The sequence below is a fragment of the Calypte anna genome, chromosome 7 (assembly GCF_003957555.1).
Source record: "Calypte anna isolate BGI_N300 chromosome 7, bCalAnn1_v1.p, whole genome shotgun sequence".
In the NCBI taxonomy this organism is placed as follows: Eukaryota; Metazoa; Chordata; class Aves; order Apodiformes; family Trochilidae; genus Calypte; species Calypte anna.
Window position 1 is genome coordinate 13,660,106 of NC_044253.1, and position 25,312 is coordinate 13,685,417.

Here is a 25,312-nt window from a genome sequence, read left to right on the forward strand (position 1 = left end):
AAAAAAAGCAACAAACAAACAATAACAACAAACCAAATCTCATACGGAAGCATCTACATTTCCTCTTTGGAGATGCTTTCAGTGGGTATCTAAAAGAGCCTACTCATGCTTCAGAGTACCCCTTTTCTGCATTTTATCTGCTCTAAAGCTGCATACTCAGTAATCAAATTAGACTTAATCTGGGGGCTTAAGGTTTCGTTTTTGCTTCCATACCCACCAAAGCCTCTCACCCTGGCGGTCCCCAAACAAGTATTGTCATTCAAGGAAAACTCATGCTGATTTGATGGCCTCCAAAGCCTTTGTTAATAATAAAGCCATTTTATCTTAGACTGCTTTTTAAATAGCTTTGTAACTGACAGAAGATATTTTTTCCTAACCCTCTACCTTCTCCAAAAAGATTCTTCCCTATCTGCAAACCCCATTGGCTTTGAAGTATGAAAAGAAAGAGGCATGCTAAAGTGTCCAGGTATATATAGCCAAATTCTAGAGTATTACCACACAGTTTCACATGAAGTTGTATGCTGTTTTTGCTGCTGTTTTCTGTACCATTGCAGAGTAACTAGGCCCCTCTTGCTGTCTTCCAGGGGCCCTTAAAAGCACTCGGGCACAAAACTTAATGCAGCATCAAATTGTCCCAGAGGGTTTCTGTGTCTGGGTAGCAGCAGGCACAGTGATAAAGAAAACATCACAATGCCACACATGTAGCAGCAGTGCAGTCAGTCCTGTATGTCCAGCAGGCCCAGACAGTGAGCTGTGCCTTGTCTTTTATCAATTTGTCATCAGTAGCCTGGTTAGACAAGTTTTTTAATCATATGTTAATGACTACCCTCTTAGTCTATAACAGCTGCATGGTTATATGAATGGCTTCACTGTAATTCAGTTTTGGCAAATAGGCTGAAGTTTTCTCCTGTGCTTTATAGCTGGCTATATCACTCAAATCACACAGGTTTTTCATCTCTATGCAGCCACATAGTTCCTACCAGCTCAGGCCATTCTCCTAGGTTTTGGTATGCCTTGGACCTCCTTCAGAGATGGAAGCCCACCTGATCAAAACCAAATGCCTCATGTGCTGGGGTTTTCCCATGGTGAGGTGAGTTGTGACATAGGTGAAATGGCTCTTTTAGTGGTGGCAAACAGCAGGAGAAATGATGGCTTTGTAGTAAGACTTCCTTCAGATGAAATGCAGAGCTGAACACAGGTCCTTCCCTTCCATAGGAGCACAGGTGTTTCATTCCCCCGGATACCTGTTGTTATGCCACATTCTTTTCTCCTTGCCATTTGTGTTTGTAGCAGCACTAAGGGCATTGTTAGCATTGGAGAACACCAAGATTATAGGAGGTCCGCCTTCAGCAAGTTCAAAGTTAGACAGCAGCAAACTATCTGAGTGCTTAGGCTTGCAGGTCTGTGCATCCAGAGAAGCAGAGCCATAGGAAATTGGGTAACCTTCAGATCATGGTGAAAGAGTTTAGGGATCTCCTAGGTCAAGTAAATGCTTTGCTGAAAGGCTGAAATTCACAGGTTGGAACTTCAAAGGCTTAAATGTGCTCAAGTCATTCTCCAGGTGTTTATATAAATACAGTTTTATGGTTACATGGATTTTGAGGCAATAGTAGCAGGGAGTCTGATCCATCGTGAAGGAATTGTAATGAAATGGCAGCAGACTTAGGCAGATCAATCTCTCTCTTCTGTGCACTTTTTAAAAACTGAAGTTGCAGAAGAGAAGCCCGGTCTTGCAGTGCTACTTAATTCATTTAGTAATAGGGTGTGTTGATTGATATAAATAACAAATGACTTCATCTCTGCCTCCTCACTGCTCTATCATACTATGCATACAGGCTAAGGTGAAAAAATAGCTACATCCCTTTTGAGCCTCAGGGCAACAAACAGTATTGATTGCACATGTCACAAGTAAACTAAAGCTAAAAGATAGCAACCCATAGGATTTGTGTATAACAATCTTAGGCCAGGTTTGAACTCACCATATTTTCTACGTGGGTAATACCTGTAGAAGCTGTGCTGATCTCTAGGCAGCTGACATATTTTACTGGAAACCAAGTGCAAACAGAACACTCGTATACTGAGCAGTGATTGGCAAAATCAATCTTAATTAGGCTGCAAATATTCAAGGCCACTTCTAAACCTGAGCCTTTTCTTGATCCCCTTTAATTATGTATTCAGATCCAATATGACATCCTGAGCTATTATCCTGCTTGTTAAACCCACTCAGTCAGTTGTTGTCTCAGCAAACGCATCGATGTTTTACTAAGCAGCGTAAACGGTTTCCTCTGTCACTCTCCTTGCAGTGGGAGCTGCACCTGTGTCCTTCAGCGTCTTGGTTTCTCCCTTGCTAAACTTTGTGCTAGCTGCTTTTGCACTCAGACCATCCTTGACTGTCCGTGGTCCTTTTCTTCTGCTAGGGTCCAGAGGCACCTCCTTTCTGGGTGTTATATCAAAGCATTTTGAAAGTATGTATGTACAAAGGAAATAAAAAATGTTGGGTTTTGTTGGCTTGTTTTTATCTCCAATATGAGTTACCTCGTGTGACTACTCATTCCCTTGCACCTCCAAGGAAGAAGTAGAGGAGAACATGGTAGGGGGCAGAGCTTAGTTGCTTGAGTTTACAGAGCAGAAGAGCTGACATTCAGAAGCAAAAGAGGGGCAAAGGCTGCTTAATCAGTGTGCATTTTGGGGATAATTCAGCACGGTACACGTGACCTGCTCTTTAAAAATTTGCTACAGACACTGATTTCTTGTGCCTCTGTGGCATACTGAGGTGTGAAAGATGGTCAGTGACATTGAACAAAGCACCTGAGCATAAAACACGAAGCATAAAATATCTTCAACTTGCATATGGGTGGAATAGCAGGTGGAATGGGAAGGTAACAAATCCTTTTAAACAATAGCTCTACTACACTGTTTTGGTTTTGTTTTGTTTTTGTTTTTTTTAAGAGGGATGAGCACATTATTGAGAGGCAGAGCCACACTCCTGTGGCTGCTGAATTGGAAAAAATTGAAATTATAAATGAAAATGAAAGCTAGAAAAATTGGAAGCATTAAAATAGGTTCTTTTGGGGGGCACAGTGAAGGTGTTTGTGCCAATGAAGGTGCTTGCTTCAAATGGAAATCAGCACATTTTGTTGTTTGTTTAGACCAATGTGTCATCTTTTGCATCTATACTTTGGCAGAGCTTCTTCTGTAGAGCTCCTTTTTTTCAACTTTTATCTCTTTATTTTTTTTTTTTCCCCCCACCCTTCAGTGTAGTCTTACAAAGTTTTGCTGGATGTAACTTCCATGCAAAATATTTGTTGTTGTGTTCTATTTACTTTAATAGCACAAGTTTTATTGCCTCTTAGCTACTAAACATTAATTATAGTGCACACAAAAAATATCCTTTGCTACTTACTCTGGTAAGCAAGAAAGGGAATACATTGGCACCAACATTTTAAGAAACAGTATGAACACAAGTATTCAGGAATGAAAACCAAGGAAAAAAATCTCAGTTTCATCAAGCTTAGTTCTCTGAATGTCACTTTATCCTAATTTTGCTAGAGGACATAATTATATATCTAGAGACTTTTTTGATTTTCCTTTGACTTTAGGATATGACTGAAAATTCTGGTCCAGTACTTCTCTCAAAGAGAAAGATGTAAGTACAGCTTTTATTTGTGTCTTGTTCTAGACCTTGGGATTCATTTAGTGATCCCAAGGGTCATTTCCAAGGTTCATTAGTCCTAGTGTACTGTAACTTTCTAGTACTGCTTGAGGCTCTTGTGGACCTGTTACCTTGAGAGTATAACTTTAGAAAGCTCTGGAAATACATACCAAAGAATGTTATTTATGTGCTAATATGCCATAGCTTAATCTCAATTTGCTTTCTTCAAGCTTTGATACTAGACTGGTTTACACTTGCTCAAATTTCAGTTCTGACACCTGATAATTTGCTTCAGGAACCAACTCTCCATGTTGTGGAAATAAGATTATTTTTTTTCTCCCACAGACAGTAAAAAGAAGAGTGCAGTTAGTGTTTCTCATATTTTAAAAGAATTCCACAAATGTATTTTTTTCATAAGGAGAGCACTTAGAGATGATGGAACGAGAAGATGCAAGAAAACTTTGCTCTGAATGCTGGTGTTTCTCCCTGTTACTACTTTGGGTTGAAGCTGCACAGGACAAACTGTAGTGGTATTCCTGTATTCCTGAGATGCATGGGTAATTCAGGTACATAAAAGTGCTGAGCAAAATCAGGGATGCATGCAGTTTTAGAAGAAACAAAGTGTTGCATCAGGTGGCCCGCCTAAGCACAGCCTGGGTATGCTTCTCTTACAATTTCCCTTCTGGTAGCTACTCCTGAGGAATGTGCAACTTTGGTGTTTCTTCACTGAACTCTCCACTTTCCCACAAAAGTCCACTCAGCAGAATGTTTTAAATTATGCATTTAGAAGTTTGTATTGCTTGACATATAGATGGAAATTTTATGCTTATATTTCATCGTCTTGAGGTATATCCTTGCCCAGGACTGCGACTTCATCTTCAGAGAAAGCACAGACAGGTATTTTCCCTATTAAAATGTTGGTGGGCAGATCTCTGGCACTGGCACCACACTGCTGTAAGCAGTTCTGCAGTTCCATTGGTAGAACTTCACATGGTGGGTCTTCTCTGTTTGCAGCTCCTGTTCTCTATATCTCGTTTCATCATAGCAATCCTGTTTCCTCACCCAATTTTCTGCCATGTTGCAGAGAAGTCTCAAATCCTCATAAGAAAATCTACTGAGAGTGTGAAAGTAGTTTGGTATCATTAGCTCAGTGAAACATGGTCTCATCCTGTACTACATGTGTAAAAATCTCCCTGTAGATTTCAGTGTTGTTTCTCTTCAGAGCCTATGAATAGTCCAGGACAGTACTGCTAATTTTGTTATTAATGAAAAATGTACTAGCCACAATAGGAAACACGTGGCTGTTATTATCTCTTAGTAATTCCATTCAGGTGCACAATGATGTACAAATATAAATAGCAAGGCTACAAACTCAAGCAGAAAATTAAGAAATAGCTGAACTAGTTGCCTGGGCAACATTAGTGTCATTCCTTTAATGATACACAATTTGATCTAGGACTGAAGGGCCAGATTTTTTTTATTATTATTATTATTTTTTTCCTCTGCATGGGGATGACTAGAGGGGTGAAAAAATAACTACAAGTTTACCAGCTCTTGTATGAAGTGTGAGATAACTATGTAACTATAATAAGGGCTATCACAGAACTCCTGTAATAATCTTTATCTTTATTGCGTAGATGGAAGGAAAGGTCAAGGTCTGCTCAACTAGTATCTTTATGTGACAGACTTAGTGTTAGTTCCATGCTTTATATACATAATATGTCCTCAGAGATTACAATGAAAGCAAACAGACCTCATCAATTTCTCTAATGATTCCTCTGAAAGATAAGTTTGGGTTTTTTTTTTCTTGGTTTGTATTTTTAGCTCACTTTAACAACAACTCTATTACCAGGCTGTCAGAGACCTCATACATAGAATTTATGTTGGCTTTCATAAAGAAAAATTAGATGCTATCTCAAGGACAGGCTCTACTTTTAATGTCATTAAAACTAAATGAGTTATTGTTGATATTCACTGAGGAACAGCAAATAGAATTAGATGGAGAAAAATCTTAGTGATAAGATGATGTGGAGGCTTAAACTGTCCACTGCAGAGAAGAGGTAATTTATAAGCATTGCTTTCTTCAATGTACACAACCTGTACTTCATGCTATGGTGGTTGGTTCTATTAATCCTAGAGGGGGGTGGAGGTTATGGAGAAGAGGTGTGGATTTTAGTTCTAGTACTCTGTATTTCTCCAGTAGCCCTGAAAGAAGTTCTGCCCTGCGCATCTTCAGCACCTCTAAATGCAGCAGAGGAAATGGAGGGTGTTTGGGCTCCTTGGCTGCTGGGACCTGCTCCCTGTCAGTGTGGGGAAGAAGGCAGAGCTCATGGGAAGAGGGATGATTTTAAGTATGGTAGTGAAAGATGGTCTTCATCAACGCAAGACTAAGTGACACCTTTGTTTTGTTGTCTGTATCTTCAAACTGGGGGTGACCGAAGGCTTTTCATGTATTGGTAGGAAAAACTTCACTCTGTATCCTCGTAAAGAAGCATTTCACACCCTCAAGGATTCCCCCATCTGCACACTTAACATTTAACTGTCTGCTCTTTTTTAAAACCGCCTGGTTCAGTAGAAGAGGGAGAAAAGAAACAAAGTGGGGTTGAAAATTTCCCTGCTCTCGTGCCAAGGCTCATGAGAAAAGCAGACTGCTCTGTAGAGAAGAGTGAGTCTGGGGAATAACAGTTTCGTATGGTAATCCCACAGATCTGTAGAACTATGGTACAGGTGTCGTCAACATTGTTTCTTGTGTAACTGAGAGCTCTTTAGCTCTTAACTCCAAGCTGGAATGAAGCTGAATATAGAGATCTCACAGCATATTCTAAGTGTCTGGGAAAGAAATGAGGTATTGAATTTCCTGGTAGGCATGAAAGTGCTACATATTTCATTTATGTCTGGGGTATAAAGGATGAGAGAGTCTTCAAAAGATCAAAAGCAGATGCATTTATATATAACATCCTAATGTATAAATGTTTTGTTGGGGTGTTGTAGTGAGCTATTACAAATGAAAAAGAAATGTTAAAAGAACAATTTGAATCTGTGAAGTTAGAAATCTGAAGGATAGAAAATGTCATTGCAAACTTAATTAGACCCCCTAATGTGTATGCAGTAGGAAGGGCTTTAATTACCTGATCACAAACTATTCTTTGCACATCATCCTCCACTCCTTTCATCACAGAAACCAGATAGTTTTTAACTAATTGGCAACTATTCAATATTTTGTTTTCTTCTCAATATGTGGCCTTAGATTTTATTCTCTGTGTACTCTTTAAGCCTACCTCCAAAAACATAATTACTCATGTCTTGACAGGAAATTCTGAAGTACACCTCATAAAAAAATATTTTTAAAAATATTTATTTTCACACCATCCAAAGAATACATTAATTTAGAAGCTTAGTTTAAGGCAAATAAAACTGTCTTTCAGCACTGTGCATGCATTTGAAGAAGAAAATATCAGTTCATAGGATAGAATCAGGATCACTTTGTTTGGAAAAAAAATTTAAGAGCAAGTCTAACCATAAATTTACTTCAGTTATGTATATTATCTGTTGAAGCAAATCAAATCACAGAATTTTATATAGATTTTGATTTCCCCCCACCTAGCACAGCTTGAAAACAATACTTTGATGTGTTTAAAGAAAAAAAAACAAGTGAGAGGAAGAACGTGCCTTGTGCTATAGAGAGATTTTGCCCTCCCAAGCCATGACATTAATGCACTAAAACTCTTTGAAATGATAGAGAGCTGCATTTAAAATTATTGCTGTGAATCACAAAGACCTGGTGACAGGGAGAGGTAGCTATAAGAAGAAACATATCCCCTCTGTTCTCATGAGTGGATGCTTGCTCTCCATTTAAAAATTTCTGGGTGTTATACAAGCATCCTTCTGACAGCTCAGGCCTGAACCTTTTGTTGATGAGGAGAGTCAGGCTTGCTCCTTCTTGGCATTTCCATCTGTGTGGTTTTCTTGAATTAGTACCCTGTCCATAAGGTGGCCTCACCCAAATAACTTATGGCAAAGTAGAATAAATAGTTACCTGAGAGGCAGAAGAAGTGACCTGTCTTTTGGGAGCACTGAGGCAGTGTCTCTAACTTCTGTAGGAGTCTTTTAGTAACAGGATCTGTGTTCTCAAAGAACCTACCCCTGTGGCCTCCCCTCTACCAAAATCTTTCCATGGAAACCCAGTACAGCCTCTCAACTGGGTAATGCCAAGATCAATTGTGCATAAAATGCACTATAAAAAAAATCCCTTTTTTCATGTTTTCAGTAGAAATAATTTGTTTTTAATTATATGGTAAAAAAACCCAACAAAACCTCAGTCATGCTCCTGTGCAACCTGAGATGGGCTGGAGTTGAGTGAGTATAGCATCAGGATGAGAAGTAGTTCAATGGCATATAAAGAATATAATTTCTGTGGATACCTTAGGACATGTACTGCACAACCTGGGCTGTTAGTGGAGATCATGTGTGAGAGGAAATACAATTTCCCAACTATCTGTAATAATATTAAATCTAATTCATGTTTTTGTATTCGTTGCTGAGTATTATGCAGACTTGGCAAGTCATTAAGTAACAGAGTTACTGAAAAGATACACTGAACACTGAAACACAAGAAATTGAGACCTAAAAATGTAGGTACCAGGGTCATAGGCAGGAGGTTTGTGGGACAGGTGAAATGAGAGCACCTGTAAAGTGTCATTCTGCAATGAATTAGATGCATTTTCCTGCACATGATTTCAAGGAACAGCGGAGAATAAAGCAGTTGTGGAACAACTCTCACTAGTTGTCTGCCTTTCTGAACATTACAGAGTTTAAGATATCCTATTTTTAAAAAAAAACATTTGCTGTCCATCTCTTCTGCCTATCTGAGTGCTTTTTAATACACCTGTTCACCACTAAAGCCAATTGCAGCAGTATTGATGCTTCTCGAATAGTTTTCAAGACCGTCTTTATTTTCTGCAGTATGATTTTTTTAATAGGAAGCTGCTTTGCTGCAGTACCATGTGGGAAAACAGTCTGCGGAGGCTTAAGGATTCCATGTGCACATCAATACAATTGTATGAAATCGTTTATTAGCAACTTGCACTCACTTTATATAGAGAAGCCTTGTTTACACCATCTTATCATGCAGGTGGCTTTGTATTCCAATTACACATACCATTCTCACGGAAAGATTCTTCTCACATAATTATTTTCCTCTTCTGTTGCCAATTAAGTTATCTCTTTCCCAGTAGCTCATTCTCAGAAAGCCTCTAACTAGGCCTCAATAACCATTAACCCAATGTGGCCTAAATTGAAGTAAGTCAGGATTGCTCACAACCTGGATATTTCTGAACTGTTTCTGAACAGTACCACTTCTTAAATTTCATGTTACTTTCTTTAACAACCAAATCCAGCCAAAAAATTGTCACTGTCACTTAAGAAATAGATTTCTGAATCATGAAACAGGACGCACAAAAGTTTAGGAGTGAGTGAAACTGGTTTTCACTTTGTATATACACACACATGCACAAATTGTGGAGAATCATGATTAGAGCATATGCTGTCTTCTGTTTCTAGCAGTGCCAAACCAAACTTCAAGTATGAATTCAAATACATCCCACTGAAATGGGCAGATTTTTAGTGATGAAACAATATCTTCCTGAGAATCATTTTGCTGATATTCTTCAATCATGGTCTCAGAAGTTGATACTGTGTGCATACTCAGCATCTGTAGTGTAGGTCTGTGGCTTGTCACCCAGGGCAACATAAACCTTGAGTGATGAGCTGCCATTGTGCATTCAGAGCAGTGTGTTTGCCACTACTTGTTGCTCAGTAGAGTCTCATGCTCCTTCTCATCCCATCTTGCCTTGCAAATCTGCATTGGTTGCAGTAGCCTCCTGCAGTGAGCAGGCTGAAGGCCAAGGACTGGCAGAGACTTCATGAAGGGCTGGTGGAGAACATGCATGACTGAGGCAAGATGTCGGTGTAGTAGATGCATAAACAGCATTACCAGTGGTTATTGCAAGCACCTATGAAATGACTTTCATTCCACCAGAACCTGATAAAAAATGGTACAATTGGACATCAGTAGGGACTCTGGGCAGAATTTTCAGTAACCTAAACTAACACTGCAGATAATCAGTGGGGCACATTTTACTACCTGCTACAGGTTTCAGGCCCTTCAGATCCATATCCCTGTAAGCAAGCATTCAGAAGGGTTTTTTTTTTATGAGACTGAGGTCGAGGGCAAGCTGCAGGTCCTTTACCATATTATGCTGTCATTCATGTTGAGGAGAATATAGTGCAGTTTGTCATACAAGAAATTACTGTCCCTCTAGGAGCTTTTGAAATAGATGAGAGACTCCTATTCTCCTTACATAGCTAGGCAGCCCAGCAAACCAGAGAAAGGAATTAAAAGGTAGTTAAAATAGCCTGAAAAGGACAAAAAGCTCGTAGTTCCAAGTTGACATTAATTGTGTTCTGATGAGTTGGTAGTGAGGCAATTACTGACAGCAGCACATTTAAGAAACAAGATAATGTCATTGTGATATTTTTGTCTGGAAGTAGTCATGATCACCACTGGCTGAGGCTTTGTATTAAAGCTCATGCAATGTATAGTTTCTTCTTAAAAATCAAAGAATATCAATTTCAATTTCTGATATTGTGTTACATCAAATCCCAAGGTGCTGGTGAGACTCTAAGCTACATACAGAGAGAGGATATCTCTGCCTTGTGTATATTCTGATGTATTTCAGTATTCACTTTCTGGTTTCAGTGGAATTGCAAAACTCACACAATTATTTGCAAGTACCTCATCATTACCTTCAACAGAAATAGGCTGCATAACATTGTTCTAGAAGCAGTTGCTGCTAACTCTATACTAAGTGGTAGGCAAGTGTAACTAGGGAATGCAAGAGAAGTGGAGATTAAAGAATTTTTTTTTTCCTAAACTTTCCTCATGCTGTAACGCTGTCTTCAAATTCCATGTGAATTACAATTTACTGGCTTCCCCACTGCTATGCTGACATAGATACTGCCTGTTAGATTTCACTAGGCTTGGTATTTGAAGCAAACTGCAGGTCCTTACTCTACACCCAATCCTTCATGCTTTTGGAGGTGAGGAACCTGATCAGAGTTACTTTCTAGACTCTCAGATTCCAAAATGTCTAGTGCTGAATTTTGTTTCTCTCAAGAAGTTTAAAAATGCACTTTGATTTGATTTTTATTTTAAATAAGTAGGTTGCTTTTTGAGATAAAGGATTAATGTTTACATTCTGCTGCAGGCTTCTGTCCTCACCTGGGGCAAGTTTCTCTGTGGCTGAGTGACCTGTTATAAAAGTAGGGACGAGAATTGTCTGCAGTGAAGCTTTTGTTTTGTTGGTGTAGTCTGGGAGTGTTTTATGGGGAAGAATTGTCTTTTGACATTCCTGGCAGAATGCCTTTTAGTTTGGAGTTTCTTTATTCTCGTGAAATACTTATTAGCATGCTGTCATATCATCGGGGATAAATGGTTGAATAGCTCGACACTTGTCATTCTTTTTCCAACATCAAATGTTTCCTTATTTCATTTTTTTCTTGTTTAATTTGTTTCTTTCATCCAGTATTTAAAACTAACAAGCACAAGCAAACACAGAAAAAAACTTGAAAGCCTAAAAATCAAACAAATGAAGAAAACATTCCCATTTATGTAACTCAATTAAACAATTTCTTCCCATGATGCACTGGGGAAATACAGTGTTACAGACACAAATATCTTTGTAGTGTTGTATTATTAACTGCTTCTGGGGCAGATTATTCTTCTGCCTGAGCAGAAGGAAGGAGTGGTAGGGTGCGATGTCATTTATCCTAATTGTCTCTGGTCCTACAACACTAGGACTTAAAAGAGCTCCCAGAAAGAGGATGCACAGATGTGTATATTTGCACCCAGTGGTACAGGCCACGTTCCTGGTTGGAGCGTGCTCCCAAAAGCCTGGAATTTGAGGACTAAAAATGTCAGATGGCTGTGCCGAGGGAACTTGGGATGCCCCAGGAAGCAGAGTAGTTTTGGCATTGTGAAGTCCGAGTGGTCACTCCTGTGAATGAGGGGTGCAGACACTCAAGCACATTTCAGTAGCAAATAGGGATTTTACTAAGATGACATTACTAGGACAAACAAAACTCTGCAGGAATTGTTTGGAAGTAGTTTTGCTTTGTTGACTCAACTGTCTGTAGATTTCATTAAACTGCCTCGTAAAATCATCCTCCTAGGGACCAAAAATGGTGGGGAAAAGATTAGATGACAGTCTCAACCTGTCAGGAGCAGGCAGGAGGAATAGGTGAGTACCACCAGCACTGCGGCTTGATGTTACCAGCACTTGGTGATGTCTCGGGAGCAGACACAGTATATCACACTGTGAGAGGTCAGTGATGGGAAGAAGGAAGCTTTTTTAGTGCATATTGCTTTATTCTCAAACCTTCTCATCACCAGTATTCTTTCCTAGAGATTCATGCTAGTTGTTTAAAATGTCTTAAACTTTATGATTTCTAGATCTCTGGAGAAGTTTAAAATGCCCTGGAGACCTCCCAGTGATAGCTGTGCATGCATCTGCCTGAGTGTTAAAAATAGCCTATTTTTATTTAATTGAATGGTGGAAAGCTAAAGATTTCTTGCATCACTCTGATGGCAGATTCAAGATTTTACCTATGTCAAAACTGCCATCTGGGTTTGTTTATACTGCTGTTAGCCTTTTGAAGGAGTCCAAGTGCCTATTTGAAAACCCATATAGCATCAACATTAAAAGTAAACAGTAGGTCATGCTACAGCCCTTTCAATTTTCTTGGACTGTCATGGAGAACTGTTAGTCAAACGAAGCTGTGGAAGTGAAGACAATGTCGTAAAAGATGCTAGGAGGATATGTGAAAGTACATGAATTAAAAGACTGCCATTTTTAAACATCCTCTTTGTCTTGCCTTTTTTCTTTGGCACATCTGCATTTCAATTCCTTTAGCTTCTATGGTCATAGATTTTATTTTTGCATAAATAAATTCTTTTATTATTATTTTATTTAAAATTCACAATTTTCTATAAAATGCCACCAGTTCCAAATAAATAATTTTCTTTAGCTGAGTCAAAAGAAGTAGATGTGGTTTTCAGCCTTTTTGTTACTACATGCTTTGAGACACTAATTAATTATGAATCTCAATGTACTCATATTTATCTAAGAGCTTACATGTTTTGTTAGTTTTGTAGCTTCTTTGGTATTTTTCTGTAGAGGGCTGGTGAAGAGATCAATAAAATTTAACAGTAGATTTGACATTTTGTGTAGACAGATTTAAACATCTGACTTGAAAAGATGTGTCCAGTTATGCCCAGCAGAATGAAAGCTGCTGGGTCCACAAGATGTCTGAAAATGCTGTTTGTTGATTACCTTTCATGCACTAGTAAGCAGGAATGAGCGTGGTGACGATGACTTGGTGTGCTGTGGTACTTCACACTTTCTGGCACATTTGTCATTTTAGTGACAGATCATTCAGTATCATCAGATCCTTGTTCAGCCTTTCACAGGCTTTATTTTGGCAACCCATGGAATTTAATGCTATTGTAAGGTTGTGTCAGTTTCCTACATTCCAGGTTTTCATCAATGTGGCGTTTATTTAGTTTAGAAATGGCTAGATCAGTCTAGACCCCATTAGTGCCATTGATAATTTTCCTCCTAACCTTTCTTTCTTTTTCTTTAATAAATTACTAAGCTATAAAAGCACATCCATTTTGTCATACATTGACCTGGCACATTTCTTTTTGTCTTTTTGTTTTTTCAACAAAAACTTGAGAGAAGTGCAAATGACAAGTATCAACTATACCATCAATATCATAAACTGATTCCTTTGAGGGTGCTAATAAATTTATGAAGTCTTTCTTCCCTCTGGAAAAAGAAGACATATTTTAGTCATTATATAACTATATGCCAGCTTGCTTATTTGGATTTCTGAAAGTTTCTACTGTTTTAACATTTTTTGTATGTATGTAGGTACCCATCTACGTCCTATCTTAAAGCCCTCTCAAAAGGTGCTGCTGCATTTGCCACCTTCTGTTTCTCTGATAATGAAGTCACTTGCCTTGATAGGAGAGACAGCACAGATAGTTGTTGAGCAATTTTATATTGAATTTCCTTGTGGAAGAATATTAACTGAGCTTAGTGGATTGCTACTGTTCATTTCATATGTTAATTCAGTACTTGAATTTAAAATGCTTTTTCTCATTCATTCCCCTAAAAGAAAAAGCTTACAGTTGGAAATATGCTAAGCTGTACCCTACTCAGCTTTGATGCGAAGAATTATTTGACATTTTAGCTATGGCCTTGTGCTCTTCAAGGCTGTTTTTCAGCCTTTTTCTCAGGTTTTCTATCATGTTTTTAAAAAGGTGTTTATTGCTAGTTTTTTGCCTTATATCAAATTACCTTTTTAATAAGTTCTACATGATGCTTGTATTCTCTATTTAGAGAGCTGATCCTGATTTCCATTCTTATAATGTAATTGTGTTTATTTTTTTATAAGGTAGCCTTCCTACTTCAAATGTCTTCTCTTAGTCTGTCACTTCACCGGACTTTTTTTTTTCCTTTTAGAGAAATATGCTTGCAGAATAAGTTGAATGTGCTTGTTTTGAATCTCTAATATGATGACTTCAAACCACCTCTGTGGTACTTAATTTATGCTGTTTCTGGTTTTAATTTCTATCTAACAAGTCCTAATTAAGCTCTGCTTTAAGGATTTTTTTCATTATGTGTATGTAGCTTCTGACTTGAGTGTGTCAAATTTTATGTGGCCAGTGTTGAAGAGTAGCTCCTCAAAAGCAGTGTTTTCTTCCCAAGTTCTACTTAAGTCTAAAGCAAGAATTGTGTCTGCATGTGAGGTATCTTGCTTGCCAACTCTAGCAATTGTGCATTTCTGTTTTCTAAAAGTAGGATTTTAAGTTACTATGGTGGTTACTGTCTTCATTTAAGGGTGACAGAGGTCTCTGTTTTCTCTAGTCATGGATCTTTTTTACTGCCTTATATAATGTTGTGTGAAATGATAATGTCACCTGTTCATTTTCTTGGTAACTCAGATCTGATGATCTAGTGTGGAAGAATTTTAACACATATAGATATTAGGATGATCAGTTGTAACTCATTGCCTCTATTGGGTTCCAGCCTTACTTTAACATAGCATCTTTCTTTTGCCAGTGCTTCCTACGCCATCTTTACATCATTTGTATCCTGCAACTGTCCTGCCTCCTCCGAGTGTCTGCTTGACCCTAAATATGTCTGCTAGGTTGTGTTTTCAAATACACAGGCCATTCACCCAGGTTAGTTACACTTCCAGATTTAGTGTGTAAATTTGACATAACCCTAGAGGCCTGTATTGACATTCTCTGCTTCAATAAGACCTGACATCCTGAGACACTGTGATTAAAAGGAGTGCATTTTGTCCATTCCCATTGTTTTCTGTAATTAAGAATGGGGAATTTGGCTTAATTAATTTCTGAATAAGTCAGTTGGACACCAACATAGAAGGAAATTGGATTCTCTTGAGAATGCTGATCATAGGCTCTCCAAGGACATTATGTAATGACTGGAAGCTTGCAGAATTGCTACATATTCCTTTAGTCATAATGCATTGATTTTTAGTGATCTCTTAAATAACTGTTGTTTTAATGCTGTGTTTTCTCAGCACGGATACCCATTCAGGTGTTCATTAGTGCTGTACTGCAGAATCCTGATGAGTTCAAATGCCTAAGAACATCATACTGAAACAGATACAGTTAAGAACCCAGCTGTGTCCTTTTTTATTAGAAGTTTAATTTGTGTATTTGCACAGTCCCCTCCTGTTTGGTAGAAAATGAGCTCATCTTTGCTTAAGACTGAACAGTGAACATACATCCCAGCACAGCTTATTATGCAGCCCTCTCAGTATGCAGAAGTTTTGAAAGGAAATCCTGTAATAGGTTAATTTTCCTCTCTGTGGGTTGCATTGTCTAAAACACTTAATACTTCCCTTTTTTATTTCTTTTCAGGTTGTAGCTGTTCATACTGCTTTCAGGAAAAAACTCTTAAACACAAGATCTTCATGCTAATATATATATAAAAAAAAAAACAACATAGGTGTTCCTATTTCTTGCTCTGAAGACAAGTTATATCATGTATCCAACTCCTGGGTCCTTTCTTTCACCAGCAATAAGGACATTTTAAAAGAGCCCTGTGTGATAGATTTCACTTCTCAGGAGAAGATCTTGTTAAGTAGCTATTGATTTATTATTATTATTTTAATTATTTCCCACTCCCAATCTAATTTTATGTACTTAAATGGAAACTATTGGAGAGACTCGTGAGTTTTTAAGTGTTTGCCTGTCTGATTTAGGGAAAAACTCTATGTGAGTGAAATAAGAAAGGCAGCTCACAAGAGGAATGGTAAAAGAGCACTCTGGGAAAGCAAACAAACCAATAAGTATTAAGAGGCATTATATTGAAATTACTGACGTGGTATTCTTAAGTATAATTCTACTTTTCCCTCCACTTAAACCATAGCTCTGGTTTGATTTCTTTAGAAATATTTATTATGGAAAAATCTTGGGTGGCAGCTCCAGATAGAAATAAATAAATTTTCTTAATAGTCTTTCATCTCTAAAATGGTGTGTGAGGCTCCTGAACCCAGCACCACTAAGTGCAAGGCCTTAGGAATGTTTGCACACTTCCTTCATGGTTGGTCCTTTCTTAAATTCAGGTGTACAGTAGAGGATGACAACTAGCAGCCTTTGCTTTCCTGTGGTCAGTCTATTACAGCTTCTTAAAAAATGGTAATCTTTTTGTCTAAAACAGCATGGCATATCTTGGTGTTGGAGAATGTAAAGATACAGTTTCTCTGTGAAAGGACAAGAATGTGGCTCTTTATTGAAGGTACTAGGCACAGTCCAGCATAATACAATCCAGTTTACATAGTTACAGAAATCTCTGTTGCATAGTAACATCTGTTGCAAGAAACCATTACAGTGATCCTTCCCTTTATGTTCAGCTACACAATGACCATGGCCATTTTGAAATCTGTTTTACAAGTCCTGAAATTTACCACTTTCTGAGCAGTTCCTTTCCTCTTTCCATTTACAGGAAAAAAAGTTATGGAACACTTTTTTATTTATGGTCTGATGTGATCTTGGACCTGCCAAATGTATCATGACTTCATTTAATGTTCTACCATAACAACAGTTAATGGCCTTTTGTGTATGCAAGCAAAATTTACAGCTTAGAAGTCAGAATGTCAGGCTACCTCCTCCTCCTTGGATCTCTAACAGAAAGTTACTCTTTTCATGCTGTAGTTTAGAGAACATCATAATCTTAAGCACCTATTGCAGAGGATTTTTTGTTGTGCTTGCAATAATAGGCAGACACACATCTGGAAGTCAGTGCATGTATGCCAACAGATGCTGCAGAAGCTCATCTTTATTTCAGGAGGAAGAGAAGTGGTTTCTTCAAGTTACTTTGGTGTACTGGAGATTAATTTACTCTGATTCAATGACAGACCCCAATGTGAAAGTAGAAGGACAAGACTCAAATGAAGGATGCTACAAACATTCTAGAAATGGTGTTGCAGGAGAAGCTATGGGGATTAGATACCCTTCTGTGGTAAGAGAGAAGGCTATGTTGTTCACTACAGCAAGGCTGTGGCTGATGTATATGAACATGATTTCACTGCTCAGATGTGTGCAATAATGTTTTTTACCAATGCTGGGTGTAACCCATGGTGTATTGACAGAAGAATTTGCAGTTTAACAAGGCATGGTTGAAAAAATCTAGAGAAATACATGGGCAAAAAATGTATTTTGTTCCTGATTCACAATTGTATGGGGTTTTTTTGTAAGCAGAGCATAACAATCATTATAAACAATCACTATTCTTATTATTATGTTTAACTTCGTAGTTGTACACTTTATAATGATGCCATTCCTGAGAGAAGACCTTGAGTCAGGTAAACAGGAATAAGCAGCACAGTGAGTTCAGGCTGCAGTGAACCTGTGCTATGTTAACTGTTGTTATCTTGGCTAGCATGTGAACTTTCTCCTGTTCAGAGGAGAAAAAAGAAATGCAGAAAGTAGTGTATAACAAAAAGTATTTGTATATACATATGGATTTCAGTACATTTTAAAACACTGGAGAAAATTGTGCCTACCTATTTATCTTCTTCCACAGGATATTAGTTTACTGATCCAAATGAAAATGTCATAAAACTTCATAATAGGGAAATAATCTAAGATAATGAAGCACAATATTCATCTGAAGTCACTGTTGCATGGGATGACTAACACCTCTCTGGTGTCATCTTGCTGTATCTGTCTGGCACATTATAACCAAAGAGACACCAACTGTACAGCACTACTTAAACACACTTTGCTGAAACTAAATATGGGGAACGTTCCTAGAGTTCCCCAACATTGCCAGGTGTAAATACATTCACTGCATTGTTAATCCCACTAATTTAATGGAAAGCATGAAGGTCTCTGAGATTTATGCAGAAGAACAGCTGAAATCTGTGATTAATATTGGCAGTGGTGAGAGCAGTTTCAGTCTGTTGGCGAAGGTTAATCTAGTCTGGGGAAATATTTATCTTTTGCTGTGATATTGCTTAAAATACTATCTATATGTAGGATTGACTTTAAGATAAAGTGCAGGAGGCTGAGCAGAAACAGGAATTAACTGCTGACTTTTAGCTTAGACTTGTAATTTACAGGTTTAATTTTGCTGCTGCTTGCTTCCATTACTATTAATTTATGTAGCAGTGATAATAATAACGGTGATAACAGCTTCACCTCCAAGTGTTTCAAAGACAGAGCTGATTCTGATAACTAAAGATGGAGATCAATTCTCCATCACTGTAATGCAACTATATGTGAGATGATACCATATTTGTATGCAAAGAGTGTCTCAGTAGCAGGAAAAGTGCTCTTAGTCCATAGCTGGGAATAAGGGCAACCTGCCCATCTACAGACAGGCTACATCTGTATGAGTAAATAGAAGAGAGAGACCATTTTTTAGTCCTGAGGTTGGGTGACGCATCTTGTATATCATCCGTTTGTTAAACACTTTTCTTCAAATGAGATCACTGTACCCAAGCTGCCTTTTGGGAATGGTCTCAGATGGATATGGTACCTCAGACTTAGCCAAAGTACAGCCTGGGAGGCACTAGGAGGAGATTGACACTAACTAATTCAAACTGTATGAAGATAAGACTGTCCATTCCAATAAAGAAATACAGCATTTTACTGACTAAAACAGAAAAAAAAATTTGCAAAACATAAATCAGAACAGGAGAAAAAGAAAATAAAAAAGCACAAAATTCAAAAGTTTTACAATATTCTGCTTCATTATCTTCAGTCTAAATAGATGTGTTTCACTGTCCTGAAGGGTCTCGAGAAGCTCCATGTTTTAATGTCACCATTGTTAGACCGATGCTCTCTGGATTGATGCATTCCTGTCTAAAACAAAGTATTACATAGATGGTCCTAATGGATGGTCTTTAAAAAATTGTTTTCTCTTGCAAAATATTTTTATAGTTAAAAAAAAAAATCAATGGTTTTATTTGAAAATTTGTGAATAGTTCTACTAACTGTTAACACAGGGATAATAAACAACATCCTTAACATAAATGTGGTTTATATTGGGCAGTCATCCTTCTGGAGCTAATGATGCTGTTAACAGTATTTGTTTCTGCACTTGGAAAGTAACCAGAGAGAAGAGTCTGTATTCAGTGTAATGGGGTAGATCAGAGGCAAATGACCTTCCCACTTGAGCAGATTATTCAAGGAAGTGATGAAGTAGAATGGATCCTGCTATGTTATTGTATCTTCTCTCCCCTGGACTACTCTGCTACATATAGCACCAGTCAGTAGTCAGAGGTGTCTAACTAAAGTTCAGGAGCCCAGGTGGGCATTGCATTGCTGAAGCACAGCAGTCAGCCCCTCAGTAAGTAACAAATGTAATGCATATTTCCCACTAGGACCCCTGCTTTATAATCCATACTGCAGCCATTTGGTTTCATTTTTACTGTAGAGGGAAGTTAAACTACCTCTTTGTAGATGAACCAGTGCTTGGTTGTGGATTTTTTAGGGTTTTGTTTGTTTGTTTTGGTTAGTTTGTTGATGGTGGTGGTTTGGTTTTATTTTTTGTTTGTTTGTGGGTTTTTTTGAATTTTAATTTTTTTTTACATTGGGAGCGGTGGAATGAGAAGGAAAGCTCTTATTTCCTCAGATAACATGTTATGAGAGGATAATTCTGGCAGGTGCCTCTTGTAGTTTTTTTTCCCTCTGCTCCTCCCGAGTAGTAGCTCTGATGCTGTGAGGGGATATTGCTTTCTAGGTTCTTGTAAAGGATGGGTGTTTCAAAGAAGAAAATGCAGCTGATAGGGAATAAGAAACAAGCAGAATGGAGACTTCTCTCTTCAGACTAGCTAGAGTCATAGTGTTCAATCTCAAAGTGAAAAAAATGAGCTTGAGAACAGGCAACTTGGTTCCTAAAGTTGTTAACCAGAAATGACTTACTTCCTTTTGTCATGAAGAAAGTCAGATGGGAAATAGGATGAGATGCTGGAAGGGGAATGATAGAGGGACACCTTCCATCCCTGGACTGGACTGGCAGCTGTTTCCTATTGGACTCAGACTGAATCCTTCTAAAATCAGTGCAAAAGTATCCCATTGACTCTGAAGCAGGCAAGGTTCTTGTACGTGAAGTAAAAATGTACTTCATTTTTTTAGAGATTGGTTGAAAGAAAATTGAAAGAAAATTTAACTTGCCTTCTAAGAAAGAAAAGTGAAAAAAAAAACAGTGCATAAGTTTGCAGTCTTGGTGCCAAATATTGCTGCATATTAAGTAAAAACAAAGATGTAAACTGCAGCTCTTTAAGGAGCAGAGAAATCCTCTTTGTCTTCTTTTCCTTTTCCCCATGGTCTGATCCTCTCTAACAGCAAAAGGATTTTTAAGGCCTCATGCTAGAGAGCGGCTCCCAGGGCTCAGGTCCTGCCATGGACCCCTGTGCTGGAGAGCTGCTGTTAATGCACCCACCAAATAAGGTGGAGCATTTAGCAGCTCTCAGTCTGGTCATAAGGTGGTTGAGATGGCAGCAAAGCCATTTCACTCTTTCTTCATAAAAAGATATAAACAGCTCTGGCTTTATGTGTCGGGTTGGCCATTTTCCATTACATGAGCAAAGCAATGAGTGTTTTTCACTGTTGACATGCGCAGTATGTAGGGAAGGTGAAATGTAAAAGTGACATTAAGATCTTGAAATGACTTTTTTTTTTCTTCCACATTTTTCTCTCTTTTTAAAATCTTTTTGTAGTTTCTGCAAGAATCTAGAATTACCTGAACAAACAGATGCTTTCATTTTGCAGCAGAAACTAAGTTAATTTTGCAGTTTTCATTGTTACAAAAAGTCACCATAAACCTGCCCAGGCCCAAGGTCTTGCTAGCAGGCACTGAGGCTGCTGTGTGTCCATATGGTGCATTTGTGCCTATATTTTGTCCTTTTGAGGGTAGCATTCAGTTTCTTTCCACACATACAAACATAAATGAAAAACCTTTGCTGTAACCTGATTCCAGTCACAGTCCTAAGTGGTTACATCCCAGGTAACGCAGATTCAAGCAGAACCAAAATTCTGTTTACTCTGGAGAAGATAAAAGCTATCCTTGAGTCAGAGTTCATTTCAACCTAGAAAATGTGAAAAGTTAGCCAATGATTTCTCTTTCCCGTTTGAGATTTCCATGTTGTTTTTTATTGGAAATCTATGTTTTCTTTGAAGTGCGTGTACACTCAAATATTTACGGAGGTCCTGGGATGCATACAATGGGACGTGTATTCTCCATCACAGTGCTAATTCCTACCTCCTGATCTTTCCCATCCTTGTAAGGAATTTAAAAGGGAGAACAACATTGTTTTACTCTAAGTATTGCAGTTTTGGAATTTATGACAGGCTTAGCTGCTTTTTATCTCAATTTGGTTCCTTTACTAAGCTGCTGGATAGCTTGAATTAATTGCACTCCTGTCCTTATTTCTTTAAGAACTGGAGGCAGTCTACTGCTGTGTCACGGGTGAGATTTGAAGGTAGAGTGCTCTTTTCTGTGCTTGTGTTTCTTTCAGTGAAGGTTGAAATGTTGTAAATTGCTAACATCTATGGTAGATGCCCTCTTCACATTCATAATCTCATTTTTTTTTCCTCTTCAGCTTGGTTTATCAGAGTGACTTTGGCAGAAATGAGAGTATTCAATAGATCTTGAAACATCTCCCCTAGAAGGCAGTTAACCTTGGGTCTGCCTGCTCACTCTTCAGGGCTGATTGTGCCTGTGTTGCTGCTTGCATACTCATTTTGAACCCATCCCATTACCTGCCTAACAAAGTGGGAGAGCAAAATATATTCAGCAGAGTCATTATGGGAACCACCTTCTGTTGCTCTGTAAATAAGTTGTTGTTTACTATGCACAGTGTGCATGCAGGGGAGACTGAGATAAAGTCTTACATCTGATGCTATCTTTTGTAGTCATGAGACATTCATGAGCAGACACTTTTCTTGCACCCAATTTTCATTGATTCTCTAAAGGAGGAGACTGGTCTAAGAGTTTGGCCAAAGGGGATCTAAAGTTTAGTGTATCAGATCTCACTGGAATGATCTGGTGTAGATATGAATTAATACATGAGTCAGAGAAACAAATGTATGTCTGCAGGGTTATTAAACAACTCGTATTTCACCACAGGAGTCTGACATTTTCCTGAACTGCCCTTGAGCAACTTTTGGGATATTTCTGAATGGGACAGTTGTATAACAGCCCATTCAATTGAATTGTTTTCCTTATGGGGAGTCATGCATCCCAATTTCAGGGAATGCCAGTAGTTTTGAAATTTAAACTCCTTTTGGAAGTTTTCTTTTTCATCTAAACTGGAATTCTGTTTTGTTCCGCTTCAGTATAACCCATGAACCAGGTGGATTGAGCATTGGGAAGAGCATTGTATATGCTCGTCTCATTCTTACTCTTTCCTATGTGCCAACAGCTGCTGGTGAAGAGGCAGCACTGGGCTTGTCAGACCTTGCTCCAAACTGCTGCAGCTGCTCCTTCCTCACCCCTTCATGCCAGTGAGACCTGCTTTTGCAGGCTTGTAAAAAAAGCCTCATAAAATATTACTGTAGTGCCACGGTTGGTGTCACAGCAAGGCACCACACAGCCAGGCATCAGGAAACAAGCTTGGTTGTCGCCACCTGCCTGGGTCAAGCTGTTCACCTTTATAGCTGCTAACTGGGAGAGAGCTTTTGCCTTCAGGAAGCTGATGGCAATATTTGGCACTAATGGAGCTTTTTGATTTACAAGTCCTATAGAATGCCAGTAGCAGAATTTCCCAGGTAAATCATCAGTCTGTTGTGTTTACAGGGCGTGTAAAAAACCACAGGTTTCAGTGTTATGCTCCTTCCCAGAGTGACCGTGTTGTACGGGAAATGGCATCTGGGTGTTTTGTTTTCTTTGCTGGTTTGTAGTTTTGGTTGCTGTGAATTAATCCCTATCAACAAGTTGTAATAGAGACTGTTTCTCAAGAGGAAGTATTTCTGCCATTCTCACCAATAAGTTTACTGCTAATCAATACTTGAACCTCCAGGGCTTAGAAATCTGGTAGTTCATCCTTTTTTCATCTTCCTTAATGGTTGGATTATTTCTGTGTCATCTCTGGATCTAAGTTTTCAAGTGACCATCTATGGCAATTGGTATTATTCAATCAATGGTTTACAGCCCACAGGTGGTCCATAAAACATCAGAAGGTGATCTGTATAGCAGTGGGAGCTGGAAGCAAAAATCAAAGCAATCCTAAAGGCATACACAGGGACACCTTCTAGCAAGCAGTGATGTGCTGGCTTCAGACAAAACCACCCACAGGTGGGAGTCTATGGGTACAGCCTTTGCTATGGATTTTTTCCCCAAAAAGTTTTATTTCTAGTTAATTATAAAAAAGGCTTGAGAAACAGTGTTGTAAGGAATGTATGGGATTTTTCAAAGGGTTTAATTTTACCACTGACCGTTTCAATGTGAGAAGAACATTTATGTAGTTGCAAATCAGGTTGGGAGTCAACTGATTTGAAGGCTGGATGTTGGGAATTTCCAGTGTGCTCTCTGCCAGCCTAGGGACAGAGCACTGCCCCTCTACATTTGGGCATGTGGCTCATGCATGTGGTTTGCACAGGCTCTAGGAAAAGTGTCTTTTACAGTTTTGCCCTGCAAGAGAGGTGCCAAGACTGTCCTCAGCAGCAGTTAGAGGTAGTTGTGAGCTGCCTCTGAAAGACTGGCCACAGCAGTGGAAATTGAGATATATGCTGCATTTTGCACTCATGACTGGGTGGAAAATAAGGCTTATTGCATATAAGGAAATTTTCACAGCCTTGAGTTTTTAAGGTAAACCCCACAACATTCTGGGTTTTCAAAGTAGTGTGCCTGAGAAATGTTAAAGGATATTTTTTATTGAATATAATTCTAATTTCAAAAATAGTATGATAGGTTTAGTAAAACAGGAACACATTATATTTGAAGCTTTACACCATTTTCAAAGACACTTGGGAAAAAGTTGGAATACTTACATTTGAGTAAAAGTGTAAACATCTTCCATTTAGTCCTTTTTTTTCAAAGTGGAGATGAAACCTTAGTTGAGTCCCTTTAACTCATTTTTCTGCCATAAGGAATGAATTGTTTGTCTAACTCAATGAAGTTATTTTGATTTGTGCTTGCAGTTGTATTGAACAGGTGAATGGTGCCAGCTTTTGAATGTCAGAAGCATTTAAAACTGGTACAACTTTTTGTGATGAAATTTTATACTTAAAAAGTTCTGGACCTCCTACAACTACAGCCTTCCTGTGAGGTTATAATTTCGTGAGTTCTGTCTTTGGTTGTGTTTTACAAAGTGCTTAGCTTCAAATTTAAATCCTAGCTGAGTTACTCAAATATTCTGAAGGTAGCAGGAAGTCTGTAGTATTCCTAGCTTGATAGTATAGAGTAAGGGTGTAAATATAAATTGCGGCAACTTCAGGCAGGATCAGAGCTTGTGTGCTTGTCTTATGGTCTGTCTTTGAAATCCTCCAGTCATTCTTCATCCGTGAGAGAATTTTCCCTTGTTGGGTGATAATTTGGAGTGGGGCCATTAATTTTGACTTGCAGTTGCAGGAAATTAATCAAAAAGGCTTGAAAAAAAGTTAAATTATTATTGCTTTGAAGGAACTCTCTTGGGTGCAAACACAGTTGAAATGCTGACTCTTCTGTGTACTTGTTCAGGCTTTCATCTCTTCCTGTGTCTTGCTTGAGGTTTCTGTGGCGTATCTAGATGTACACTTTCCTCTTCATCTTCCCAGGCTTGGGACCATTATTTTCTGCTACCTTTAATGCACCAAAGGCTCCATCCCTCACTGTGCTGGAGGGACTGTGGATATGCTAGGGGCTGATGGACTACTGTGGTACACAGGGATATCCTGGGTTTAGAGAAATTATGCAGCATCTTCTGTAACATCTCCATCTACAACCTGCTAGTGGAATTCCCTGTATGTGTTCAAGCACACTGCTGAGGTGCTCTTCCCTCCTTTTCCTTCAGAAAACACAGCACTTGAAAGAAAATTTGACAAACAATTTCAATAGTTTTAAGTAATATGTGAGATGA

At 38.5% G+C, this 25,312-nt stretch overlaps 1 protein-coding gene across 1 annotated transcript in view; it reads left to right on the forward strand.

The window, feature by feature from the left end:
* The window catches only part of CNTNAP5 (contactin associated protein like 5), a 263,642-nt gene that overhangs the window by 89,516 nt on the left and 148,814 nt on the right, over positions 1-25,312 (forward strand). The window lies entirely within an intron of this gene.